The following is a 14,161-nucleotide window of genomic DNA, read 5'->3' as shown; positions in this document are numbered from 1 at the left end:
GAAGAAAGGTTTTTTGTGCTTAACAGTGCGAATATTAATCAACTGTCACTTTCATGTAAATAGATAATATTGTCCTACAGCAACTGTTATGTTCTTCCACATACATGTCAGAATTTATGTTCTTTACAGTATCATGTCAAATAACTAGTAATGGCGTTAATTAAAAAAAGAAATACGTAATTCACCTTATAACTGATATTTCGAGGTAACATACCTCAACAAGAGCATGAGCATGTAACCTCTCTGCCTGACTGCAGAGAACCAAAAAACGGTTAATCCTGTACATAAGATTGTTATGTTTACAATAAAATAAATAAATAAATAAAATATCTGCCATTCTGCCAAAGATACTAATGTATCTCTTTTTTTACCTCACTTCTATTGTATATCTAAAAAGAAAATCTAAAAAGAAAAAAGTATCTATCTGCCATTCAGCTAGATAGCGCTCTTGATTGTCTATTGATTCTGCGATTGGTTGATGGCTCATTTGAATTTCAGACAAGCCCAACTTACACGGATCTGAAATATTTTCTCCAAGATCAAAATTTAGGGCTAATGAGATAACGTTTTTCATTTCACATTACTTTCTCTCTTGATACACTTTAACATCTTGAATTATTATTAATATCTAAAAAAAAAATAAACAATACTTTTCACATACTGACTTTGTGAATGTCTTCAGACGACAGTAGATTTTCTTCGGCTGTTTATTGGAGGTCTGAAATGAGTCGAATTATTGAGCGTTCAATCTAATCCGGATCGCAGTCTTGATACTCTATTAATAATAAAGAACTAAACAATAACGACTATCGGATTGTCATAAAACAAACAAAAAAAAAACATCAAGCCCAAAGTGAAATTTATTTTCTCTTTGTCAACGAATCCCTATTGCAGATTTTAAGGGAATAATTTGTTATAACTATTATTTCTTCTGTAACCCATCTTGGTCTTTCCTCCCCAATTTTATTGCCTGATCTGTATCTGCTCAATCACAAAACTTTGTTTGCATCATACAATGAAAATAATTTCGTTATTGTTGATTTTTCTTCCAAACTCGGCCATGTAAACCATCAACATTCTGAAGATAGTAAATGTGCCGATCTACTTACTTGTAAAGATGAAATAAGAGCCTACAAATGAACCCGAAGTCTTGAAGAACAAGCTGATCTTGTCCTATATTTATAAAGTCTTGTTAATACACGACATAGACACCTCACACTGTACTGGGAATACATATCAGGTGACGAGCCAATGCTCAGCTTTCGTTTATTTATTTATTTCTTAAAGTTATATAGATCTTACAGATCCTCTCCCCACATTTATACCACATTCTAACAACAGTTTCCTTCTTCACTAGCCGTGCACTGCAGAGACAAAGTTCAATCATCTAAACACATTTTTTTTTTATCTTCGGCTCCCAATGACATTCCATCCATTGTCGGGGCACTGCTTCACATTGCTAACGTTAAGACATATTCCCCACACACATACTAAACCCATTAAGTTATTTACACATTATCAACCAATATCGATAATTTTTCACTTTCTTTTCTCTCGTAAAATCTAGAGTTGAATCCAGCATCTCATTAAAATCGACAGCAAAACTGAGATTATTTCCAACAAAAATACTACATTAATAGTTTAGGATCAGAAGATGGCGCCATTTGTCTGTAGTATTCTTTTGCCTATGTTTTGAAATCATCATAGCATGAGCTTCGTTATTGATGGCGATTAAGGTTGGAGACCAGCTGCCTTCCGATTTCCAAAAGTTTGTTAGGACTAAAAGATCTTCACCTACACCGTCTAGAGAACATGAATGCATCGTTTGGTTCATTTTTATGTATTTTCCATGAGACTTTCAAGAGCTTAAGCTTTCAGAAAATCGCAATGAACACTTTATAGAAACACAGACGACAAAATTGATAAAGTGTGTTCTCTAGAATAAAGACGGTTTCTCAAATAACCCCGTTCTTATTCCCAGCAACCATCGCGAGAAGAATAGGATAAAATGTAAAATAGTGGTTTTGTAGCTTCTTTTATTATTTGTATATAAGGTTTTTTTTTATTTGCTAAGCAATACAGAACATTACAGTCTTGTACTAGATAAGAAACCATATTCATGTTTTCATCCATATTATGTGAGATATTATTCTTCAGATATGACTTATACAGGCATGGAAACGAAGCCAAATAATGCAATTGTAAAAATGTTTAAATTGCGTATAAAAATTTCTGTGAAACTGAGTTTCTGGGAATGGGAAAAAACCGCCAATTATGTTTGAGGATATTGAATCAACTTCGGTTTAAAATCTTGAACCACCGAACTCATATCTGTCCTATGAAGGCATCTGAACTCAAGAAACTTTCTAAATCAGATAATTAGGCATTTTGTCACGTGATTGCAAAATGTCTACAGTCGCGACGTTTTTGTGTGTATCTGTGGATAATACTAAAGATGCCTTCAGTAATTTATTGCTTTACGAGATTAGTTTATCTGTTTTATTTAGTTTTCTTCCTCCTTCTAACCCACCTTCCACCTTTAATTCATCATTATCGACCCCTCGTCTGTCATGTATGCGCCGTGCATCGCTTCGTCGGCCGACCGATTATTTATGTGCACGCTTCGCGATTGTGATTTACTACTTGGCTAGCATCACACCCACAGAGCGACATATCCTACGACAATCTGTGCTCGGTCCATTCACCTGTTTGTAGGTTCAACAGAAGTAGAAACTTCGAGTGACGTCATACAAGGTCATTGAACATTACGAAAACATAGAAAACGCTGGGCTCGACTTCCAAACACCTGACGGGAATTCACAGTGGGGTGAAAGTAAAGTAGCTTGTTTATGCGAGTTCCCATTGAAGTCTTGCTTTGTTCAGCGCAACAGGTTCGTGGTTTTGCGGCGCACCTGCTTGTACTGCATTGGACTAATAAGTGGCAGTGCTATTTCAAGTCCGATCGCCTGGACGCACTCATGCCGATCAGTTATGTTGGGATTTGCAGTAGTGATGGATCAGTCGATAAGTCCTCAGGCTACAGAGAGGAGGGTTATGTATATATTATGCGAAACACACCCACGAAAGGTCGAACACTTATGTTGCACTAGTACTGTAGGTGGAATAATGTTACTGCTTCCGGAATCATCACTCTCAAACAACAACAAGATTATCGTATATTTCAGACCTTCAGTAAGCATGGTGGTGTCACCGAATGCGATGAAATTCTAAATAAACATCTCCACTCAAGATTAGATTCACATCTTCGCGATTTCTAGCAATAAATAAATCCCCAATTCGTCCAACTTTAGAGAAGAGTTTCTTACATTCCGCTGATGCAGCAAAAATCTCTCTCTAAAAATGCTTGGCTAGAAGAATGCAAGAGCTTCCGTAGCTCAGTCAGTATAGACGGAGCCATTTGGTCGGAAAGACCTGGGTTCGATTCCCGTCAGTGACGTGAGGAACTTTTATCTGGTCTCTTTCGACCAAAGGTGAATTAGCGGGTCTCATACGGGGGCAGGTGTTTCTTCACCCAGAAACTCGGGTTTTTCGTCCCCCAGAACAGGTCCCATGAACATACATTGATTACAGTCATGAATACGTCCCAGCCATATGCCGGTCCTGAGCCCGGATAAAATTGAGGGGTTGGGGAAAGCAATGGTGAACTGCCCTGTGAAAAATCTCACCAGGAATACTTTGTGGACAATGCCTCCAAAATCACCTACGGTCGGAAACGACTGAAAGGGAAAAATTAGATCAGACCAGAAGGATGCAAGCCGCTTAATAGATGACTCCATCTCTCTCTCTCTCTCTCTCTCTGTCCATCTCTCTCTCTCTTTCCACGCAATTTCTTATAAACATTCTGTTTCTCCATTACTCCTTGTAATAGATATCTTTATTACATATTATAGAAGTTCTGTATCTCTAAACGATTTTCCCATTTTTATCTAAACATGTCAAAACATGAATAGCTGGCGCCCAGCATCTAATCGCGGTCCAACTTAATTTCACGAGCCGAGTTCTCATTCTCTTCTTTCATTTCATCTCCCCCCCCGCAATTAGTACTGTGGAAGGGACTTTTCCAGTAGCTTCTCTAAGCACTTCAACTGTCACTGTGCAAGAAACACATAAATGGGATCCCTTTGTCTTCCTACATTGCTGAATCACTTGTCCCCAGATGGCCCTTTTGTGTTATACACATTTATCCCTCCATGCGAAGTCATTGCTATGTAAACTGAGATCCTTAATTCATAAACTCGGGATTCATATGCAGGAAATGGTAAATTTGTTGGCTGTTTTCTGATTCGCCTCTCATTTAGCACTTCATACACATGCACTCAACTACGGTAATGACTAAGGGAAATTGAATGACGCCAATTTGAAAAACATCACGTCTAAAAGAGTGCCCGTCCACTCCATTTTAAAGAACAAAAATGTTTTAGAAGATTTATTTATTTATTATTTATCATATAGGCAGTTATAAATAACACTGTGCAGTGAGCAGACTGTATAGATCGGCGAACGCATGAAGGAGTTTATTTGTATAAAATGACAGGAGAATCCCACACGCTTTTCAAGTGCTAAGTTTCAGAACAGAAATGACTTTTAACGATTTCGGACAAATGCAAACCATTAAAAATTATGAGTGGTTTATAGAAAAGTTTCAGTTCCTGCTCATTGAATCAATATAATATGTTCCCTATAGAAAATAAGGATTACAGTTATGAACCCATGTCAAAGACAGAATATTTTCATAATTGGAAAGTCTCGAGGCGGCTATACACCCTCCGTCCAAAAAAGAAACCGAACTTTTCGAAAATAGAAGAAACTAGTGGCGCCACCTGTTGTATATTTTTGTTGTCGAAAGCGGCAACCTTCATTAGTCTTATGTCAACTATTATGACATTTGTTTCATTAGAAGCCGAGTTATAGCGCTTATATTGCCAAGAGTGACAGTGTGTTTTGACGAACGGTCAGAAAATGAGTTTAAAACAAAAAGCTGCGATTGACCTTTATGTTAAACTTGGTAAAAGTTTCACCGAACTGCACCAAATACTTCAAAAAGCATACGATGATGAACGCCTAGCCCTTACTTCAGTTTGCGAGTGGTTTAAGCGATTGCAAAGTGGTCGTGAGATGCTTGAGGAGGACGAAAAGCCGGGCCGTCCAAAAACTGGACTGCGCGAAGTTAACATCTAAAAAGTGATTGATTTTATCAATGAAATCCCGAAATCGTTCCTGAGATTGATTGAAGATTAATTGGGAATTCCAAAATCAACTGTGCACAACATTTTGACCGACAGTTTCGGTCTTCGTAAATTGAATTCGCGATTTGTTCCCCACAAGTTGACCGATGACCCAAAAATGTATCGAACACTGCAAGGACCTCATTAAAACCGCTCGTAAGGACTCAAACTTCCTTGAAACGATCGCTACAAGTGAAAATGTGCTGTTTTGAGTATGAGCCCGAAACGAAGCTCCAGAGTGCTGAGTGGAGACCACCAGAAGAGGGGCATCCGAAAAAAAGCGCTTTCAGAAGTCAAAAGTAAAGACAATGCTGATTTATTTCTACAATTCCAAGGGCATTATCCACAAAGGATTCGTTCTGCCTGGCCAAACGGTCAATGGTGAGTTTTATCTCGAAGGTTTGAAGCGATTGATAGCGAGAATTCGTCGCGTACGGCATGAATATCGCGAAGACCGACCGTTCGTCAATACACACCGTTACTCTTGGCTCTATAACTCGGCTTCTAATGAAACAAATGTCATAAACAGTTGACATAACACCAGGGGTGGCTCGTGCATAGGCACTGCGGAACTGCAGCACTCCCAATTTTTCTCGATATATAAATATATTTATTAATTTAGTTATATATTTTCTTGTATTATTTAATTTTATCATCAACAATCCTATACAATTGTCTAATTTTGTATAAAAAGTAATAAAAATCCATCTTGTAGCACTTAGGAGGGCGAAGGAAGCTAGCGGCACTGTGTTTTCCGAAGTGTCATATTGCTACGCGCGCAAGCATATGCACGTCATAGTGAGATGCAAGCTATTAGCGTAATGCGGCACTGTCCGTCGCGCAGTTCCACTGTTGTTTATATGCAGTTTGCGCATGTAATAGAGTGTCTGTAGTGCTTATCGTGTTTACTCCGTCTCTTTAAATATTTGGACATTACAATTAAAGACATAACATTTGTTATTGTAATTTTTAAGTAATTTTGAATTATACCAGACTGTATAATTTTATCGATAATAAACAATATTTTTTCCAAACATGTCTACACTGTACTTACAGTATATGTACATTTCGAAAGTTGCAGCACCTCCACGATTTCAAGCCACGAGCCGCCACTGCATAACACTAATGAAAGTTCCGCTTTCGACAACAAAAAAGATACAACGGGTAGCGCCACTAGTTTCTTCTATTTTCTAAAAGGTCGGTTTCTTTTTGGACAGAGGGTGTAGCGGATGCATTGTGTCACAAAGGATGTCCTTCAAAACTGTTTTAAGATTCTTTACTGGTGCTTGACGGGAAATATTTGCTATTCAGAAGGTAATGGGTAACTAAGGAGATGATACTGTGCACATCGGGACACGAAAATGAAAGGTCCCCTGTTTTCAAAGCAGTGTCATCCAAGTATGGTTGGAAATCTGAAGAGAACACTAACATCATGTGGCCTTGAATAGAAATTTGCCTCTTCCAGTGTAGAAGGATGACATCGGGTGATGAAAATCATCCGATACTTTTCAAGTGCAAAAGAAACATATGTTGTTTTGCGAATGATCCTGTAACATCATTTCTCCTGCTCTTCTGTCTCTCTCTTTCCATCGCTTATTTCTCCCTGTCTGTATCTATTGTACTTTTATCCGTTTAATGCATTGTCTTTAGCAATCCAACACGTGACCTTGACTTTTCCACACAACACGAGCCGTCTCTAAAGAGACCGTCAACGATCGAAATATAAAAAAAAAAAAATCTTTTCTTACCGTGAAAAATTACAGGTCCGTAAATGCTTTGCAGAACAAGAGTAAGCTAGTATTACTGCCGGATGATTGTAGGTTATTACGACCCTAATAGCCGTGTCTCGAGCTATAAAACCATCCTTGGCTAACTGAGTTTAAGTTCAAGGCTGTGGTGGAGTAATGGAAGTGGTTGTTCCAATAAGGTTTTTTTTATATATATATAAAACTCGGTCTGAGCCTTCAGCACGTGCAAATGAGCGCTTCGTACGTGCTCATTCGCATTTCTGTGTCAGCCTGTTAGACCTAGAGTTCATCGGACCGTCACGTGCTAACCTTGGTGGGGAGGTTAAGGACGCTTTTTAACACCGCCGCCAAGCACGACACCAAAACAACGGTCAGGTCATTAGAAATCCCTCCTCATCCCGAAACGCAGTTTCCCCTCCGAATGTAAGCTTGCATTCCTCACGCGTCATGACGATCAGAGTACAGACAACACTCCCTCCATCTTTGTCAACCGCAACAGCCAATCAACACGCTACAGACGCGCACGTTTCAAGGAGGAGAAGTATTGTGCGCGTGATTACCGACCGAGACTTTCACGAAGTTTAGTCGTTTCCAGGACGCTCGATGAATTTATTATCTGACTGGGACTAGACGTCATATGATGTATTACAAATTAAGAAGCGTTCCAGCGTCCGTGATATCTCCATGGCTGCAGGAGATGCCTTTCAAGTCATGAACGGGCTTCCCAGTTATAAACAAACAAAAAAGAATCTATCGGCAACGCAGAGAAAATAAATGGTATATATATATATATATATTGGAAAAAATATCTATTATCGTTTCCCATACAATCTTCATCTGATTTGTTTAAAATTATTATTATTATTATTATTATTATTATTATTATTATTATTATTATTATTATTATTAATAATAATAATAATAATAAAACTGTAATAGCAGTTGAAGTCTTCCAAGCACGTACCAGCAAACAGTAAAATCAACACCTGACTTGCGACCAGTATACAAACATAACCATGAAACCACCGCCCTCTGTCATTTATTATCTTCCTCAGATAAGCTTTGCTAAGCTTCGAGGAAGAAATAAGAAATGTCTCCCAAAGAAAGAATATAATATAATACATAATACATTATACAGAAAAAAAATTATTTAAAAATATTATTAACTTGCAAGTATCTGTTATTCACAATTGTAATGTGTTATATATATATATATATATATATATATATATATATATATATAGTTATTACTGTATCTATGTATGTAATTTATCTGAGACGTAATCAAAAATATTATTATTATTATTATTATTATTATTATTATTATTATTATTATTATTATTATTGGTTCCATCAGGAAACATAAATCCATCTGCGTAAAAACTCCACCAACTACCCATACATGACACCTAACGACTACCAAGTGTGTTTTGTGAGAACGCCTAGAGATAAAGAATCTCCGCACTCACAGTCTGAGATCAACTAACGCAATGCTAATAAGATGATAACAGTAAAAATAATACGAAGAATAGCAGGAGGATCATATGCTGACCAATTATCCCTGGCACCAAATCGACAGGGGTAACATGAAATTTTATATACAGACACATAACAATACTAACATCTTGAACCATGTCAAATTAAATACCCAGTCATATTTATTTATTTATTTATCCCATACACAAGAGAGATATAAGAATCTATAGCACATCAGTGCAGTGTGTAAGGTGCAGAAAGAAGAAACTTATTGACATTCTTCTTAAAGAATAGGAGGTTGAATTTGTTGGGAAAACATCGGCAGCATTGACGGTGGCCAGGTTATTCTTACCCCACAGAAGGATGGTATGGAGATCGGTGTTTAAGGCACTGGTTGCTGGTGATCGTTATGTACGGGATGTCTATGCGCTATGGTTTGCAAAGGAGAAGGATGAATGGTGAGTGCTATCGTCGTTATGAATGTTTTATCGCATATTTTCTATCCAAATAGTAAAAAATGTCCGTTTTTACTTACCTATGTTAACAACCCCCTAAAGTGGCTGTCAGCCATATAGACAATGAATCATTTTGAGGAAATGCATCTAGTATAAATAGAAAAAAAGTCTACGAGTTAAAACCTGGTTATTTATTATTCAAATCACATTCTCTTCTGTTAATTTATTTCATCAGATTGTAACTGACCAACCGAAGTCGAATCGACCAATTTGAACTCTCACTGGGGAATGGTATTTGAATGCCCCACTGAGACTTCGAATTGGTTGGTTAGACTTTCTATCAAGTTTACTCACTTTTCTGGAAATTCATTTAATGGTATCGGAACTTAGATCATGGAAAAATTCTGCTTCGCTCTCGAATGTGGCAGAAGAGAAGGAAGAAGCAAGTAAAGGGGAAAGCAATGATCCTCGGATTTGTGTTGATTTAATTCCTTATTTTGTTCATGTCATTGTTAAACAACTTCCAAATACTAATATTATCCGTAAATAAAATATTTAATATTTTCCCATTATACAATATCCAACGATATATCAATTGATCTTATGTAAGCGATGTTAAGGACCTTGTATAAATTTTAAATGGAGTCGTATATGATGATTTCGTTTCACTAAATGCAAAAAAATGATCAATCTGTCCACCGGTTTGTCTTTTTATCCAATTCTATGCATATAATAAATCCACTTTAGCCACATATTAACAAACTTTGTACTTATGATCCTTACAAAAATCTATGAAGACACCTTACGTTTAGTTTAAATCATATATTTGCAGAAAAAATAAATAATTAGACAATGGTCTGCTCTGGATAGACGAAAGGTAGTGAAATTTGATATTTAGGATCTCCAATAAGATTTGTTAAGTGATGCTAAACAGTACGATAAAACAACAGACAGGGAAAGAAGAAATAATATCTTATCCATTCAGAGAAGCGGAGACCATCTCGTCAGCGAATCAAATGAATTTTAAATTCTACACGCTCACGAGAGAATGCGAAGTCCTTCGCACATCTCCAGCTGTACGTGAGGACATGGTTCTGTGCTGTCTCTCGCGAATGAGATTGACTCCCAGATACGATCCCCAAAAGGTCGACGCGTTGGGCTTATCGACGTCGGTCATCTTTGAGAAATTTGTGTTGCGTAACAGTCTGCTTTATCGGTCAGTGTCACCACATTTCTCTCACCAGACGAGTTCCCAAAGCTCGTGCACGGACGCTTGTCATGGAAAATATATCGATCGATGTAATCTCTGTTTATTGGCCCCGAATCAACAACTCACTAACGAGGTGGGTTACTCAAACACGGAGTATCGTTAAAGCTGCATTGCCGCAGGGTGTTGCTAAGTAACTAATTATTCAGACATAGTAACTAAAATTGATTCCACACATTTAGGTGGTTATTAAGTCTCACATCCGGTTTGGAAAATAAAAGGCATTGATGATTCCGAAAATATGCAAATACCAATAAGAAGAGCCTTTTATCTCAAAAGTCGTTTTCAAGACGGCTGAGTTTGTCCCAAATGATTTGCTTTCACCCCTTTTTTGCTAACCTACCTTCAATTCAGTTTCCAATGTTCGTTTTTATCCAACATGTTTAAAATGTCTTCGGACTTTGCACCTTTTATCTTTGTCAATTTCTCCCGTGCAATTTGACTTGTGCACGTATGTGAAAATAATTTCAGGATTGCAAAGATAGGGAGGGATAAGATTTGCTTCTGGAAGTACCAAGTTAGACAGACGGATTCATACTAAAATTTAACAAACATATACATTTCCTTACATAGCCATGAAATATGATACATGGCAAATAAGAAGACATCCTTTCCTGGAAACGTTTCGACATAACTACACGAGGCACATGACATACAGAACTTGAACAATCGTTCCATTAGTCGTATTAGTTTCACTTAGATCATCTTACGCCATCTGTTTACAAGAATTCAGAGGCATTTCTTCTTGTTCATCCCTGTCTTAATGCTCTGTTATTCATTAGCAAAGTTTAAGACTAACATTATTATGTTCCCACATACTCAACTAAATATTTATAATCGGAAAGAAACAAACTATAAGTTACGTTGTTTACAGAAAGTGGTTGGAAAGAGAGGCACTTAGCTGTGAAGAAATAGTTACATGTACGTTGATCTCCACAAAAGAAATAAGAGTATAAACCACCTATTTTGTATGTATGTACACATGCGCTAAAATAAATCTGTATAAAATGCGGACACAAAAAAAGCACGAATGAAGTCTTTAATCTTTTTCTCCATATTTTCAGAGGCAGAGATAAAAGATGTCACTTCCTTACGCAGTCACTGCAGTTATTATCTTTCGAACTCTGTTTCTTGTGAATGGACAAGACTTGGCGCAGAATTCCGTATATGGTGAGTATATTTGAATATTTGCAATGGTATATATTGGAGAAGGTACCCCTAACGTTCAGTAAAAAGGATCAGCATTAAAGAACCTTATTTCCTTAGAAGACCGACAACCACTTCAAGAATTCTTCATCTCCCTATACACTATCGGAACGCCGAAATTTTATGCTTAGTACAATCAAATGATAGAAGTATCTTTCCCCGTAACGTGTGACTACAAATTCAAGCAAAAAAGCATTTTCGTATTTGCGGAAATGCTGAACTAAAATGATTAAAAAACGATAAAAGTCAAAATATAAGATTGATTTTTATTCATAAAGTACGATCGGTTTTACTCTTGTTGATAAATCATTATCAGTGTTATTACTTGACATCTCCAAGTAGTCCAAGAATTCATCGCTGGAGGGCACTCTACTAAACTTCGGTACGCACATTTAATTGTCTACCCCTACTATTTAATTCTCCTACTACACACAACTACTATTAACATAATCTATCTCCTACCACCCCACCGACGAATTTTTTTTTTTTTTTTTTGTCTGTACATGCGTGTTCTCGTAACCGATTTGCCTGTACACGGAATGAAAAACCAGAGTTTCCGGGATAATAATAATAAAAAAAGCCTGCTACTTCCCTACGAGATCGGCTAAGTCACCAACTGAAAAAGCTCCCATATAAAAAGATTCCTCTCATCACGATGAGAATCGAACAGGCCTTTTCCAACAGGACTCCAATACCATCGTTCTTTCTGCTAGGAGGCGCTTAAATAAACGATATTTAATTTTAAAAAATTACGTTATCAATTAAACATGTTTCTTCAATTTTTCAATTTATAATTTTTAAAACCATAAAATATCTTACGTTTTTCGAATCACATCCCCAGGGCCGGCGGGAGAGGGCATGCAGAGCATGCGATGTATGCGAGCGCCGCTACGATGGGGGTGCCGCCGCCAGGGAACGGTTCATGAGTTAATTTGTAAGAAACAAAATTTTTATCATAAAAACAAAAAATTCTTGGAATGATCAATATTAAAATAAATAAGGCCGGATACACCGAATAAAAATTAAAAAAAAAAAGTATATTGCCGCCTCTTTGATCAGCCGGCTTTTACAATTTTGCAGCGAGAGCAGGCTAAATGCTTGCCTGCAGAATGTTGTGTCTCTTACTGCAGTCCATCTAAAGTGAATCGGTAAACGGTTTTTATGCGCAGAAACGAATTTTCGTACAAAACATTTGTTGCTAGTTAACCAGTCATATGGTACGCATCCCAGTAGGCTACTGACAGTAGCGCAGCGCAGACTATTATTTCGTCTCTGTGTCGTGTTGTGTAATAATTTCTTGTGCGTATAAAATAGAAATGGAATAAAAAATTAAAAAAAAAGTTATCCGGTGCACAAAATCATGAGCGTCATGCTACGAAAGAAGCAGATGTTAAGAAACAAACTGGGGCTCTTAATAAATTTGCTAAACTATTAAAATATTCTGATGCAGATTGTAACCAACTCGATACATCAGAAATCAGGGTTGAAGAACCGTGCACATCATCCAGTTTGCATGAAAGTACTATTGCAACTATTGAACAAGATAATTGAACATGATTTAAGTGGAAAATAGTTAGGATTTAGTCAACTACAACAGGATTTCGTTGTAATTGACCACGAAACTAACACATTGTTAGTCTCTGTAAATTTAGAAGATCCAGGTGAATGGGAAATTGATGAAAAATTACGAGTTGTTTTAATTGAAATGGGGCCTGTTCAAAAAGAAAAATATAATATATCCCAGAGATACATATGGTCGTAAATTTGGCGACACGTATTATAATAGAAAAATGGAAAACGGGAGCTCATGCTAAGAACATGGCTCATTTATTCCGAAACTTTAAATTCTGTTTTTTGCTTTTGTTGCACATTTGTCGCACCTACTGAGTCTTGTAGAAGGTTATAATGATTGTAGAAATGTAAGTACAACTTTACATAGACATTAGACTAGTTTAACTCACATGAAAAATTTCTTAAAATGGAAGGAACTTGATAAAAATTAAAAAAAAAAACTACTATTGATTTCCAGACTCAAAGCATGTATGAAATGGAAAAGAAACATTGGACGAGCGTTTTAGAACGCTTGATTGAAATTATAAAATTCCATGGTAGCTTGGTAGAAAGGATAATTTAAATATTCAAAATCCCTTTTTGATATTCTTAATTTTATTGTGTCCAATAATTTATCTTTCCCTAACTTTTCAATTGCTTTAAGAATACTATTAACCTTAATAACCTGTTAGTGTAGCGAGCGATGTGAACGTTCCTTTTCCAAGTTGAAATTAATTAAAACTTACTTAAGAACAAGTATGTCACAAAAAAAAACTTGTTAGTTTGCCGTTAATAGCTATTGATAATGATATATTAAAAAAATTCAAGTATATTTATGTAATTTAATTTATTTTCTGTTATTCTGTAAAGATGTTATTTTTTGAATAAATGTTCTAATTATTTCTGAATTATTTTTTTATTTTCTCATCTATTTTGAGTTTCTTTTATTTTTTTAAAAGATAGTTCCACTTATAAAAATTATTAAAAAAAAATTTACAAGTTACTAAGAATTTAGTAATTTGTAAAATGCAAGAATTTTTTAAACTTTAGTTCAAATAAATTTTAACTTTAATTAAAATTCATTTTAATTTTGTTAGCGATTCGGGTCGGTGAGAAGGCTATAATGCCTGTATCATTACATTCAACGATTAAAGTGAAGTGGCTTTATCAAAATTTGTTTTAACTTTTGAGAATTTTTTGAATATTCGGGTT

The sequence above is a fragment of the Typopeltis vanoorti genome, chromosome 2 (genome assembly GCF_054136105.1).
Source record: "Typopeltis vanoorti isolate ZY-2024b chromosome 2, IOZ_Tvanoo_1.0, whole genome shotgun sequence".
In the NCBI taxonomy this organism is placed as follows: Eukaryota; Metazoa; Arthropoda; class Arachnida; order Uropygi; family Thelyphonidae; genus Typopeltis; species Typopeltis vanoorti.
This window is presented reverse-complemented; position numbering follows the sequence as displayed.